Raw genomic sequence first — 15,729 nt, forward strand, 5'->3', positions numbered from 1 at the left:
TATCCTTTAAATGAAACTTTTTGCTCTTGCTTGGGTTTTTCTCCAGTGTTCAATCTTCAACACTAGGGGAATGGGGACCCAGGTCCTTATTTTAAACACCTGCATCATCTCTGGTCTCAACAGACAGGATCTGACCAGAAACTGACCACGGGGTCTTGACTCCAAGGATCTATGGCCTCATTTTGATGCTTATCATCTGTCGCCACTATCTCCAAGTTGCACATATATTTTAATAACTTAATTATCAGCCCTTTGAGTAAATTTCTAGAAACAAAAGTGTGATTCAGAAGGTCTTATGGTACAGAGGCAGGTCAGGCCTAGGTTCAGAGCTTGGTTTCCAGAGCAAGGCCTTGCTTAAAGCCTTGCTCTACAGTTCACAGCCAACATCCTCAGGGCTCCCACCTGTGAGCAGAACTATTAAGATCTAACTCAGCCAGGCTTGGTGGCACACACCTCTAAATCCCAGCAGCTTGGGAGCCGAGACAGGAGAATCCCAAATTCAAAGTCAGCATCAGCAACTTAGTGAGGCCCTAAGCAACTCAGTGAGAACTTGTCTCTAAATAAAATACAAATGTAAGCTCAGCGGGTCTCGGAGGCGGGACCAAATGTAAGCTAGGCGGGCTTGGCGGGCACAGTTAGCGGCCAAATAAGATTGGACAGAAAGTGGCCAGAGCAAGCTTTATTGGAATTTGGCTCTAGGGCGAAATTCCCAGACCCTGGGGGTATAGTGACCAGGAGAAAATACGTGGCCCTGGCTGCCCAGGGTTTTTATAGACTGGGATGGGAGGGGGTCCTGTTGAGTGACAGGTGGGTGTAAAGGGTCAGTGGAACTTTCTGGCCACCTTTGGTGGGCTGGTCTTTGTTCCGGCTGCTCAGCTTTGCCCCCTACAGTCGCCTAATTTCCGACCTAACAACAAACAAGGTCTGGGGATGTGGCTCAGTGGTTAACCGCCCCTGGGTTCAATCCCCAGTACCAAACCAAACCAAACCAAAAACCACCTAACTCAGGATGACCAGGAGCCAAAGGTCTGGCTCAGGGTTGGTTATTAGCACATTACCAAGACTCTACACTCCCTGGTGGCAAGTGTTTTCATTATGTTAGGCTGCTGAAATTTGGGTTTGAATGTACTTCTCAGACTCCTAAGACCTTATAGGTGCATGTCCAATTCCTGAGCTGTTTCCGGTTCTCAGCTCTGTCTCAAGAGCTTCTTTTTAAAATGTTCTCAGCTGACTGGCGCATGCCTTCCCAGGACTGCTGCGCCTGCTTGGGCCCCACCCTTAAGAGCCACAGCTCTTCAGGATCTCTTCAGCTTTGACTTTGCTGCAGGGGGTGGTATACATTGTTCCTAACAGCGCACATTCCCGCTGTGAATGTCCTTCTCCTAGGGAAAAGCCTCCTGTTCTGACAGAAGTTAACAGGTGCTTTGAGAAAAAATAAGATACAATTCATGTGGCCAAATGCACTCAAATGCTCCAAAAACACAAAACATTCCAGCATTTTAAAGTGTGAGAGATCCGACATTGAGTTTAACTTGGTGTTTCAGGACTTCTCAAATTTATTTAAGAGGATTCAGTGTTCCCTCCCAACACGTATGAATACCTCACAAAAATTACTTATGGCTCCAGCTTGGGAAATGCAGACAGTGCACTCCCACTGTGTTGGATGTTAAAGGGTCAGGTGGACACAGGTGGCTCCTTGCTCTGGAATATTCTGTCTCGTGTCTAACTGAGCTTCCTGTCACCTCCCCCATAACCACTTCCAGGTGTTCTCTCCTGCTCGCCCTCACCTCTCCCCAGGTTGCTGGCATTTCTTGAGAGCTAATGCAGCAGACCCCCACTGGGTGATTCCAGACACCAGGCACACATAATCATGACGGAAATAAGAAAGTAAACACCTTGAGGCCTTCCTGGAGTCTGCCCCACTCTAGGGGCTGTACTACTTCATCTTTGACTCCTTCTGAAGTCTAGAGGAGACTTTGAAGTTCTGGAGTTGATTTCACCTCCTGAGCCTGCAGAGGAAGTCCTTTCTTTTGAAAAATCCAGAGCAGTAACTCAGAGCTTTCCAATTACTGCTGGGCACAAACAGCTATCCAGAGTGTGGGGCAGCCTCTGGGCTGAGGGGTGATGCAGGGTCCAGGCAGGCGACTCCTCTGCTGGAAGCCACTTCACCAGGTCTCTCAGTGTGTTACCAGAGCATGGAAAATGTTAGAAAGAAATACACTGGTAGGCTCAGAACACTTGTTCACTGACTCCCTTTTCCTTATATTGGAAAAGAACTAGATGCATTGAATAATCACAAAATTCATAAACAATAAGAAACACAAAAATATATAAAGAACATTATTAGGAACACTTTTGATAAGCTTTAAGACATTTTCATAGAGATGTTAATTGTGATTTAAAGGATTTTATTTAAAACATTTGTTTAAAAGCAGTGCAAATCATGTTTCTATAATGTGAAGAAGTCAGAGCAAAAGTTATCGTGGCAAACACTATCTTTTTAAAACAAGAGAAACATTCCACATACAGCTGAATAATGAGGAAGTGGTGCTCTCTGAATGTTTTAGTCTGGAACATCCCTCACTTGGTTGCACGGGTAGCACTGCTGTTGTTTATGCAGTGCGATGGGCAGAACAGGCTGCCCAGGAGGCATTACTAGGAGCCCAAGAGAAACACTCAGCACACCTGCAACAATGCCCCTGAGGAGCTGTTCACCGTGGTGTGCTGGCCTCACAACCAGCGACGGGGATCTCACTAAGAAACAAGAGGTCTGGATGGTGAGCGCACACAATGAAACACTATCAGAACAAATCCAGCAGAAGCTCTTAAAAGTACTGCCAGCTACGGACACAAAACTCAGCAAAAGACAGCCTTGACAGGGCATCTACACTTTCCAGGTTTATGGGGAAATTCCCTTTGAATATTAAACAACCACATTCAGAAGTTTTCCCCTCCTTTCCTAGAATGGTTGTGGGAGGCCAACTCATTTCAGACTCATTTCTAACACTTTTCAGACTCATTTCTAACACTTTTGGTGAAGAAATATATTTAAAGTAAGGATTTGTATTAGTCAAGTATCTGTCTTCTCCAGGAAGCCGTTCAAATCTCCCAGAGCCTTTTAAAATCTGTGTGCTGCTGCTGGAAACACTCCTTAAACATTCCCCCTGAAGACTGGGATGCTCATGCATTCCCCCTGTGCCATGCGCCTCCAGAGCAGACCCCAGCCTTGCCATCCTTAGGGGCCACACGACCCGTTTTATCCTTCCTCTTCTCCCTGGGTTCTGTCCATCCTCATTCACACTACCCTTTTCCCCAGAGATGTTCACACCAATATACACAAGGTTTCCTTGGTCATCTGAACAGCCCTGAGACACAACATGCTACTGTTTTCCACCTGTGTGCATTGTGTACTTTTTTTTTTGGGGGGGGGGGTTACCAGGGACTGAATTTGAATAACCAAGCACTCCACTGAGCCGCATCCCCAGCCCTATTTTGTATTTTATTTAGAGACAGGGTCTCACTGAGTTGCTTAGCACCTTGCCATGCTGAGGCTGGCTTTGAACTCATGACCCTCCTGTCTCAGGCTCCTGAGCGGTTGGGATTACAGGTGTGTGCCACCATGCTCAGCTGAGCATGTGTTTTGAATTTATATTCTTCTGTCCTGTGAAATACATTCTGCATGTCTGAGATCTATCCTCAGTGCCAGATAAAAATGGTCCACAACTTCTTACAACTGTGCCGTGTTTCCTGCTTCCTGGTCGGCCCTTCCCCAGGGAGGGGTCTGGCTCCACCTTTAGCTCACAGAAATTTTGCCAGGATGCTGCTCTCATGGTGTCCCCCTCAGGACCCGTGCACAGTGAGAGCCCAGGTGGGAATGGCCCACGTATGCCATGGTGGATCCACAGATGCAGTGGAGTTGGGAGGCTCCCACCAGTCAGGCACTGCTGCACACCACACCACCCTCAGTCTGGGCATCCTAGCGTGACAGCTGCTGTGCTCCCATCTCGTGAAAGGTCAGCAGAAGCACAGCATGTACACTGTGCACAGCACGCGACACTCGGTAAGGACTGCAAGCGGCTGTGGCACTGGCTCCAGGGTGAACTGTGCTGTACTTTTATCTCTGTTTTAGAGTCTGCTTTCCTTCATATAAAAAAAAACTTACTGTGGACAGCATGCCCAGTTACACAGCAGTGGCCGCACACTCTCAGGTCAGCGGAGGCCCCCCTGGCACTGGCGGCCTTGATTGATGACCTTGTGTCCATGACTCTGTCAGGGCCCTCCACGATGCTGCTTGCACATGCGAGTCCTTCCAACTCTTTTCAGAACACGCCTTGTCTCAGGCTGCTGGCAACTGCAGCTCTCCCCTCCCAAAGCACATGAGCTTGCTCATGCTCCTCTAGCTGGCTGGTGTTGGCTTTCAACTCCTGCTGACTTCCTGTGAGATGCTCTGACCACAGGTGAAGTGGAGCCCTCTTCATCTCCTGCTGGCTGTCCGGACTCCCCACAGAACTCGTCCATGTCTGTCCTTTCCAATGGTAGGTTTTAGCAGTTTCTCACTTGCATATTCTGTTAACCACTTCAGTGTTTGGATGTGGTGCTGGGGATTGAACCCGGGGTGCTCAACTACTGAGCTACATCCCAGCCTTTTCAACTTCTTTTCCTTTCCTTTTTTTTTTTTTCATTTTGAGACAGAGTCTCACTAAGTTGCCCAAGCTGGCCTTGAGCTTGTGATCCTCCTGCCTCAGCCTCCCACATTGCTGGGATGGTATGCATGGCCACCTTGCCCTATCTTAATCACTTCAGTTTTTCACTTTGAAACATCTTCTGATCAACCACAAGGTACAAGCTATTTTTCTGATTTAGCAGTTTTAACAAAATCATTGAGAATATCAAAAGAAAGGTAAGCAAAAGGAATATTCAGTGGTGTCTGCAGTGGCCTCTTTTAAAATATGAGCAGAGGTCTCACTCAGAAATGCCTGTTTAGGCAGTTTCTGGTCTCTTCTTGCCTGGAGGGGCTTGCCCACCCACTCACATTAGGGTACAGTCTTGGCTTGTCCAGGTCAACAGTGACCATATCTCAGTACCCATAGCACAAGGCGAAGTGAAGAGGCCCCAGTGACCTGGCTCGAGTGAGAGGAGTGTAGCTTGATTTTCCATCAAGCTCTGGGCGTCTTGGGGCTGGTCTCTGAGAGCCACTCCTACCACTGGGAAACTGTAGGTGGGGAAAACTTGTTCCGAGCTTCCCAGGCATCCTGGTCCAAGGTATCTTAAGTAGCTTACCCTCAAGGGATCCTTGATGGAAAAGTGCACAGATCTGTAACTGGTCGGATGTGATTGTGTGGGCTTTCTCCACACAGACATTCCTTCCTGAGACTCTTCAGCTGGGGAGTCACAACTCTGTGGGAAGTTCAGAGGAAATCCCAACCCTCTACTCTGATGCATCTTCCTTGCTCCTCCCTGATGACATTCTGCAGGCTTCTTGAGACTGCAGCTCTGGAGCACCTGACTGTAGGCAAGGATTATAAAATGCAGTATTGGGAGCAAGTTGCTAGCATGAGATCTATCCTGGGTCACACGGAAGAAGTAGACCCGACATCTGAATGGTCAGGGGGTTATTAATGAATGGGACAGGGAGTCCCCCTCAGGAGGACATGGAGAATAGGTGGACCTCACGGGTCTGCTTCTCTGCAGTACCAGGTGATCCCTCATCAAGGACAGCAACTAGAAAAGCTATTCTGGGGACTGTTCTCTGACTATAACGTAAAACCCTTACTTCATCAGAGAATAAGGACCAAACCTTCACTTAGAGGGACTGATCAAAAGGAACTCCTGAGATAAAAGGGAAAATGTCATTCCAGGCACTTTAATAGACTCAAGAGCGGTATGATGAGGATCCCAGCCATTTTTATTTTTCATTTTGAAGCAGTCTCACTAAGTTGCCCAGGGTGGTCTTTAATTTGAAACGCTCCTACTCAGTCTCCCAAGTTACTAGGATTACAAGTGTGCACCAACACACCCGGCTAGTAAATCCTATTTTCCTTCAATTTTAATTTACAATATTGTAAGTGATGTAGACCATTCAGACAGATGCAGATTGAGATCTTTGAGATCCTCCAGTGTGAAGAAAGTAATAGAATACTCACCAAAATGTTGATAATCTGAGAATTATTTCATTCCCTTTAAATTGCAGTTGGGGAATCTTGACAGAAACTGGCTAATGACTCAATCTAAGTCCCTGAAATCTGATTTTCCTGAATTTCTAACAGAATAGAATATAGCTAGCTATACTAAGGTAATCATGAGGCTCTTTTGACTTTTTAAACCCTTCTAAAAACCGTATGGTGATTCTTACCAAACTGTACTCTGCTAGTCAGTTTCTTTGAGGAACATGGAGAGTGTCACTTCAGAATCGGTTACATCCCTTTTTATCGGTTAACCACCCTTTCTATAGTTCCTTTTTTTTTTTTTTTTTTTTTTTTGTCATTGCATTCCACAAAGTCTTAAGTAAAGAAATGCCTGAAATTTACTTAAGACAAAGTCTTAAGTAAAGAAATATTGGGGATTCATTTAAAAGTAAGGTCTGTGTCTGCAATGCCTGTTTACACCCACACACAACGTTCCATCTATACTATCGGTGCATACTTGGAAGCTTGGCATATGTATGTGTTACACTTCACGGATTCCCTACTGAAGCTGTGAGGCTATTCTGGGAGATCCACGTTGTGTTCTAAAAACACAATTGATTTGAGACAATTTTTCAGCTTAGCTAAATTCTAAATTTACCTTTGGGTTTAAGTACAGCACAATACCAAAAATTAATTTGACATGTGCAATGTAATCCCTTTAGTATGAAGAATGACCTTCCCTCAAGGCATAAGTCTTCTGATAGAAGCAAGTAACAAATGTGCTGTTCCACACCAACATAAACACAGAAATCACACAGCACTTAGAATAAATAGAAACTATTTTCCATAGCATTGTGGTGAGGTAAGCTCCTGTTGCAGTCTTCAATAGGGCAAGAATCTAAACTGCGAAGACATGTTCAGACTAGCCTGGGACAAGTCACAGAGGTATTGGTGAAGCCAAGAATGCAAATTTACAGTTCTTGAGGTTTGTGAAAGTGCATCAGAGGTGCCCTCAGTACTACTGACTGTAGTCAGAATCGATATGTCTGAGACACGTTTCACTTGCTATCACATTGTGTATTTCGGGCGATGTGTGGTATGAATTGGACGGGAAACCAGAAGAACCCATGCTTCTTTGTTCCTCTGATGGACCTGATTGTCACAGAGAGTGGACCTAGCAGTAGCTGGACATGTGGAGGAAGTCAGCCTTCTGGAGAGGAGGGAGTGCTGCACACCTAGTGGAGCTGGAGATGGGGTGGTGGCAGGCGAGGCCTGGCCCTGCCCACAGACCTTTGCATGGTGGAGACACAGCGAGCGCACTGATGCTTCAGTAAGTAAAGTGCTACAAAATAAGGCCAACGACACAAAGTGATGAGAGACACAGCTCCTTCAATCACAGCACTCAGTCCTGATGTGGGGAGCTGGCCCTCAGATGCTGGGGAGGGACCTGCAGGTGAGGACCCGAGAGAGGGAGCCTGTGTTTAAGGGACCAAAGGGAACGGGTGTGGTTTTAGCTGTGCCCAGGGTGAGGAGGAGGAGGTCTAGCTAGTGCACCAGGGTGACGGGGAGGTGAGTGAGGCAGGTCCTTGGAGCCTGGTGGAGCGGGTTCCTTTCTGGTGTGTGGGAAACCTTGGGGACTGTAAGAGCAGGTGAGATAAGAAGAAGGGGAGCAGGAGCTGGGGTTGTGGCTCAGTGGAAGAGCACTTGCTTAGCATGTGTGAGGCACTGGGTTTGATCATCAGCACCACGTATAAGTAAAATGAAGGTCCACTGACAACTAAAAAATATTTTTAAAAAAGGAACGGAAGCAATTGGGCAACTGTGGTGGTGCTCAGGGCCCAGCAACAGCTGCAGCATGGAGAAGTGGACACACTGGCCCACAGCCTGGTGTTGTGGGGCGCAACTTAAGAACGGACCGATCCCCACTGAGAAGTCCAAATTTGAGAGTCTTTATTAAGCTGACTGTCTCACACAATGCCCCAAAAAATGGCTATTGGGAGAACAGCCCCGACCACAGGGTTGTAGGGGTTCTTATACCAAAAATCACATCAATCATAAGTGTCTGTTGCTATGATTCGAAATTACAAACTAACATCATGAGATCATCGACAGAGGGGGAAGTGGGTCAAAATGACCCTTACCTAGGTACAAACTAAAGAATGGTTACTAATATCCACACAATCACTGTTCACATGGTACATTGTTTAGGAGCAATAGGAATCAAAAGAGAGCAATTCTTTACTACATAGGAGTTGCCATTGTATATTATTAAACATGTCACACCAAGTAACTGGGGATGGGCACAGAGGTGGGGTGTTCCCATGGGAGAAGCTTATTTCCTCCTACATAACATGGAGTCTCAGAGCAAAATGGAGTCTGTTTAGTCATCTCCTTAGAGTCTGGCCTGTGACATTCCCATGGAGCCAGATCTGTCAGCCCATCACACTGGGAAGGTACTGGACTGCACGTGGGAGAAAGGGAGTGAGAGGACACATGTCCCCCACACACGTTAACGTTCACTAGGTCAAGGGCAACCTGGAATTGTCCTGTCAAGACTTTCCCTTTGTGAAAGACCATGGAGAGCACAAGTAGGCGGCCATGACTGGGAGATGGTGTGAGGAGCACAACGCAGCACAGACCAGGCCCGGGCAGGCACGCACTCTGCCTCTGGGCAGTGGCAAGAGTTGCACAAAAGCTAAGTCTACCAAACACAGACCTGTGTGTCTAAAAGGAGTACATCATGGTAATTAAATCATGCTTCCAAAAATCCACAGGATAATAGAGGGATGCATACCAAGCCAGTAACCAAGGAAGATGTAAGCATGGGGAACATACTCCATTCTTTACGTCTGCATTCCTGAACCTTTAAAGTCTTTTATAGTGAGTACGTAATAGGTTTGTGCTGGAGGAAGGAAGAAGAGGAGGAAGAGGGAGAGAAGGTGGACAGGACTGGACCGTACTTGCAACACATGAGTGGCAGAAAAAGGAATCACAGTCACAGCCGTCTTCCAGCACTTCTCCAACCCAGAAGACGACAGGCTATGTGAGACTTCCAAACGGTCCTTAAAGGAGGGACCACCTCTCTCCTCTCTCTTTCCTTCTTCTTCCTGGCTGGAATGAGGTGCAACGATTGGAGATCTGACAGCCACCGGGAGACAAAAGTTTATCTCAAAGTCAAGCACAGTGGCACATACTGTAATCCCACTGGCTCAGGAGGATGAGGCAGGAGGATCATGAGTTCAAAGACAGCCTCAGCAACTTAGCAAGGACCTAAGGAAGTCAGTAAGATCTTGTCTCTAATAAAATACAAAAAAGAGGCTGGGGATATGACTCAGTGGTTAGGTACCCCGGGTTCAAATCCCAGTAACCCCCTGCCCCCCAAAAAAGGTTATCTCAACAAGGCAGCACAGAGGAGGAGAAAGAAGTGTGTATCTCTGGACACCTCAACCCCATTCAAGCTGAGTTGCCCATCCAGGGTTCTTTTAGGTCAGAGAATAAGTCTTATGTGTGTACACCAACAGAACTTGGGCCTGTTACTTGCAAATAAACCTGACCCTAATTATTAAAAAAAAAAAAAAAAACACAAAAAGCAAAAAAAAATCTCAAAACTTAACCCTAAGAGGGGCTGGGGATATAGCACAGTGGGCAGAGTGCTTGCTTTGCAAGCATAAGGCCCTGGGTTCAATCCCCAGCACCACAAAAACAAAACAAAACAAAACAAACAAACAAACAAAAAAACCTTAACAGTAAGAAGATCCACACAATCCCATGAGAACATGGGTGATGGAGAGACAGCTCACTGAGAGACACACAGATGGCAACTGCGCCTGTGAAATGATGTGTAGTCGCACTTTCCATCAGGGAAGTGCAAGTTAAAACCACAGTGAGCTCCACTGGCCCATCAGAAGGGGCAGAGGAAGATGGAGATGAGATCAGAGGCAGGCGAGGGTGTGGAAAGACCAGGCGGCTCCTACACTGCAGGTGAGCATGCTGAATGACGTATGGAAAACAGGCTGGCAGTTTCTTTAAAAACAAGATATGGAACTACCACACGGCCAAAGCACTTTCTCTCTGGCCATTCAGTCTAGAGAACAGAGATAGCACGGAAACCTGCATGTGAAGGGTGACAGCTGTGTTGCTCATAACATCACAATACACCCCTCCTCAGAAGGGTGGCTAAGTGAGCTCGGGCAAAGTCACACTATGAAGTAAACAGACCACAGTACAGATGACCACCGAATGGCTACGAGCTCTGCTGAGTGGAAAAGATTCCGTACTGTGTTACTCCACAGATAAACCCTTAGGGCACTGCAACCACAGGTGCTAGGCTAAGTGGGTAGGCAGTAAGCTTGTTGGCAAACAGGCAGCAAAGAGACCCTGTGGTCAACCTCAGCATCCTGTGGGGGCCTTGGGATTCCATAGATTTTCAAGATATCATCCTGGGAGACAGTGTAATGGGGGCATGAGAACTCTGTATTACTTCTTATTAGAACTGTATGGAAATCAACTATTATCTTAAAATTAATGTGTGTGTAATATATATGTATCTCACACAAGTGTACCAAAAGACTTACTGTGCAAGAGGTGAGTTGGTAGAACCTTAAGAAAGGAACTGTGACTTCCCAGCAAGGATTCAGACCCCGGTGGGGCTCCTCCAGGAAGCCACGCTGTTTGCAAGGGTGGAAGGTACTACACCCACTGCATGTCTGACAAGCCAAGGAGCAGAGACCAGAGCACACTTTTGGAGATCACCCTGTTACTCTCATATCCCCCTTGCCCACAGGAGGGCAGCTGGAGGTGACCCCGCTCACCCTTGATGGAGAGGGCAACTTCAAGGAGGACACGGAGAGAAGGCAAGGTCTTGGGTGCCTGGGAGTGTTTGCTTCTCACTCGAGTACCAGGCACTAGGTAGCTGCTAGCTGGTTAAAGGCACAGACGTGAAGGGGTAGTGAGGATGTTTAGAGTGGCTGTTTTGTAATAGGATTTCTGGTTTTCCTGAATTTCAACAGTAAAGTACTGCTTCCAGACTGCCAGGCAAACAATGTGGTTTTCTCATGAACCAAAGCAAGCTACTCACTGAAGACAGCCAGCATGGTGTCCTCCTGGATTTTGCTCAAAAGATTGGCAGAAAAAAACAAATTAAAGACCAGTCAGAACAGAGATTCAACAGTTCTCATGGGAACCCACTGGGTAAGCAGGAAGGGTCATGGGAGAACCCATGGGAATGCTCATGAAGAGAGAGCAGTTTGAACCTCTGTCAAATCCAGAAAGTTCTGACACTAAGTCATGAAAGCAGCATCAGTTCAGTTAGAACTGACCCTAGGCTACTCCTTGCCCTTGCAAGGGCCCTCAAGGTGGGGCCATCCACCTCCATTCAGGAGGCACCTGGCCTGGAGATGGCCAAGGAAAGAAGCCTGAACTCTTAATGCCAGAATGGCACTGACCCATGTTTCGATTCCTAAATGGAGACTTAAGCTTAAATACCCATATAACTGTTTCTGACATCTGAGAATGCCCAGAAAAGCCACTCCCACTTCCATCCTGGGCAGGGCAGGACCCGCCCCACAGAGGGTAGCAGGAGGAAATTCAATCAGCTTTACACTGTGTGCCAAGTCCTGCTTGTTCAGCATTCTGAACACCAAGGGGACTTTCCTGCACACCTCTGCAGTGGTGTGTGCATGCACGCCCATGCACATCATGCTCTCTTCCCTAGGTGCACACATGGGCTCCTCGCAGCAGCCAGCCCAGGGGTGGACATGGGAATGGCAGAGTCTTCTTCATGGTACAATTCCCACTTCTCCTGAATAAATCACCATGAAACTCTGTGTCTGGGCCTGTTGTCTACAAGGTTCAGACTCCAGAATAGAAAAACAATGACAGGGGCCAAGTCCAGTTGGAACCCAGTTCTTATCACATATGAGAAAAGGTCCGTTTCTCTTCTGAGTTTCACTAGAATCAACATGTTTTGATTGATTTTATGTTTTCCCCGTGAACGGATGGGAGGAAAAGCAGTGCAGCTAATTCCAATCAGAGGGAATTCTGGGTAAAGAGTGCAGACATACATTCATTACCCATACTGTAAGGAACACAGATTCTGCACATGCTCAGAGGAGCACTGGAGAGCTGGGGAGGTGGAGACTTCTGCAGATGCACCTGCTCTTGATCAGAAACAGGTCTGGTGTGGCAGCCTCAATTTGGCTTCAACATCTTTCTTTTGAGAACACTAGAAGGATTGCCTTTCACATTCACTTGAAATTAAATTATTTAGGGTAAAAATTACAGTATTTGCATTGACTGCAATAAGATGGCTTGTGTTGTAAGGATTGTATATAACTAAATCAAATTTTATGGCAGTTTGATATAAGTTAATATTTTTAAGTGTTCTAACATCTGATCCAAAGCTCTAGAGGAGTGGCTTTCTTTGTATTAATAAATATTTTTTAATGCCTCACAGTTCACTAGTACTTCATAAATTCTAAGAACAGATCTTTTATTTCTTTTTTTAGTTATAAAATAACATAAATATTTAAAATCCTGAAAAGATCATTAAAAAAAATAAGGTCTTAATGATATCATACTTTCTATCATTTTCTTTAAGTGCAGGTTTTATTCGTGATTCATCACAGAATGCACTTTCTTTTTTTAGGTGCTTCTACCATTTCAAACATAGCTTTGTAAGGGAGGAAACACTCAACTTCAAACTAATTGTAAATTTAAATTGTAATTTTAAAAAGGTGTTAAATATAATGTTTGCTAATTTAAATGAACTAAATTGCAGTATTTCATATTCTTTAAACAGCACAAGCTAAACCTCCAAAAGCATTGGCTTCATGCATCATTTTCTTTCGTATGTAAGAGATCCCTAGATGCAGTTTATATACGTAGCTCTTCTACTAACGTTGATGGGTCTTAATTCAATCTTCTGTGTGATGCAAGGAGGTACAATATCTTAGTCCATTTTGTGCTGTTTGAACAGAATACCACAAATCCAGTAATTCATAACAAATGTAAACTTATTGGCTCACAGTTCTGGAGGCTGGAAGTGCAAGGTCAAGGGCTGGCTTCTGGAAAGGGCCTCTTAGGTGTGCCATTCCTTGGCAGAAGGGGGAGGGGAGGAAAGAGAGAGAGGAAGAAAAAAATTAAAAAACAAAGAGCAGAAGGCAGAACTGTCCCTTTATGATGAACCTACCTTATAGGTAGCTCATTCGTGACAATGGAGCATCCGCCCCACCACCTGGCACAGGCCCACCCCAACGACTCACACTGGGGATTTATCTTCCACGTGTGCTTTTGGGGGGACACATTCAAGCCAGTGACCAGGGAAAATAAATGATACTTTCCTTTTGAGGGAATATTTAATTTCACTAAATCATTAATCCCACAGACTGTTAAACAGTTGCATTATTACTGTTTTAAAAATACTGTTTATACAGGAAATGTTTCAGGAACTGTTTATAGGTATTAGACTTTTACAGAAAGCAGTATTTCATATGCTTTTCCTCTAAGTTATACATATTTTTAAAGCTTCAGTTTTTTCTCTCTTCTTGATAGTTTACATGATTTAAAAATGCAGTAAACATTTTTTAAAACAATTGCAATGCTACTTAGAACAAATTAAAAGAAACTTGTTGGACTTTGTTGTATTTACCTCTAAAAATAGTTATTTTGGTCTCAGAGATTTAATAATTGGCATAAAAGACACATACAATATTGACAAAACCATAAATCTCATAATTTTGAAAGTACAATAAGTATGTTTTGTACAAATTTTCAAAATATTATACTTATTAATCACATATTTCCATCTGATAGACATATAGGCTATGAAATATATTTCTTCTTACTTTATATTCCAGCAAGTCAAGCTTTACGATTATTTCTATATAAACACAATATTCTTAAAAACTTTAAGTGATGAGAAAAACAGCTTTCGCCAGTTTCTCATATAGGTGCTTGGTTAACACACGAGGCTTGTTAAATGCAGCACTCGAGACCTGGGCTGCTGTCCTGCTATGCACAATAAACGCACAGGCCAGAATGCTTCTGCACCTAATGAGGGAGGAGGGGGCGGAGAGCCAGAGAGTGTGGGGCAGAGGACGCTCTTCCAGGACACACCCCCAGAGACCTACTTTCTCCAGTTAGGTCCCACCCCTTAGTCCACTAATGAGGCCAGAACATTCATGGTCCAATCATTGCCTAAAAGCCCATCTCTGGACCTTGCAGCCCTGAGGACCGAGTTCTCAACACACAAACTTTTGGGGGATATTCCAGATTGAAAACATCAAAGACCCTTTTTTTCCCTAGGAGAATTTTCTCTTACCCAGTTGTAAATTCATAAAATACACAAGAAAAAAGGTACATTTTTTTGAGGGGGAACCCCAAAGCTTAACTGTGCCTATAAGATTTGGCACATAAAGGAGAACAGAAAGGCTAGACAGGGCAGTAGAGTGTTATATAAAATGCCAATTGCTTAAACTTCATCCATTTGAACCCAGTTATGGGTGGAGTGTTTTAAAATCTGTTGGTTTGGAGTTACATCCCCACTTACAAAAATCGCAATAATCCTCTGATGAGTCCAATAGCTTTGTAAACACCATAAGGTACTGATTATCAGTATCTTTATCAGTCCTGTTCCCAGACAGAAAAACAAATAATTCAAATTACTTTAAAGAGACATCATCTATTACAGAGAAATATTCACGCAGGTGTTGAAGAGCAAAAGTGGAAGGTGTGGTTACAGCAGAAACTCCTTCAGGGGGAGTGGCTACCAATCCTAGTGCTGGTGGCTGGGTTGTATTATCAGAGCCCAAACAGTCATTGCTAGGGAGCCACACAAGGAGGGAAAGGGGCTGCTCTAACTGGTTCTGGAGTCTGCAAGGGAGACAGCCAATTCCCTGGATTCCAGAAGCATAAGAGAAATTAAGAACTACAGCTTTCCCTATTTCTGCCTTTTGAGTCCCTGTATTCTCTGGGAAGATTCTTCCCGAAGGCCAAATGACAAGGATGGCTGCAAAATGCAGTGTGTAAACTCCTGGCCCAACCACCATCTCAGAGCAGGATGCGGGTGACCACAGGGCATAGCCCACAAGTGAGCAGCTGATGTGACACTTTGGGCAGGGCTCTCCATTAGACAGTGAACACTATACAGAAAGACTGGGCTATTTGGTCTTTAATCTTCAATAGACTTTGTATTCTCTGGGGTCTATGCAAAATGCTCAGTTATCAATAAATATCTGAACAAATGCTTAGTCCCATCATTAGTAAGTAAATAGTTCAAATCAATACTCAACTTACTTGTCAAGAAATACACTTTAAAGTCAGGCAAGGTGGGGCATGCCTGTAATCCTAGTGGCTCAGGAGGCTGAGGCAGGAGAATTACAAGTTGGAGACCAGACTCAGCAAACTAGAGAGGCCCTAAGCAACTTAGTGAGACCCTGTTTCTAAATATAAAATAAAAAGGGCTGGGGATGTGGCTCAGGGGTTAAGTGCCTCTGGGTTCAATCCCTGGTACCCCCGCCCAACAGAAATGCACTTTTGCATATCCCCCCACCCTCGATAGCCTGTTTTCCCTTGAATGAGAACCTATTTCCTACACAAACATCTG

The sequence above is a fragment of the Sciurus carolinensis genome, chromosome 10 (genome assembly GCF_902686445.1).
Source record: "Sciurus carolinensis chromosome 10, mSciCar1.2, whole genome shotgun sequence".
Lineage (NCBI taxonomy): Eukaryota > Metazoa > Chordata > Mammalia > Rodentia > Sciuridae > Sciurus > Sciurus carolinensis.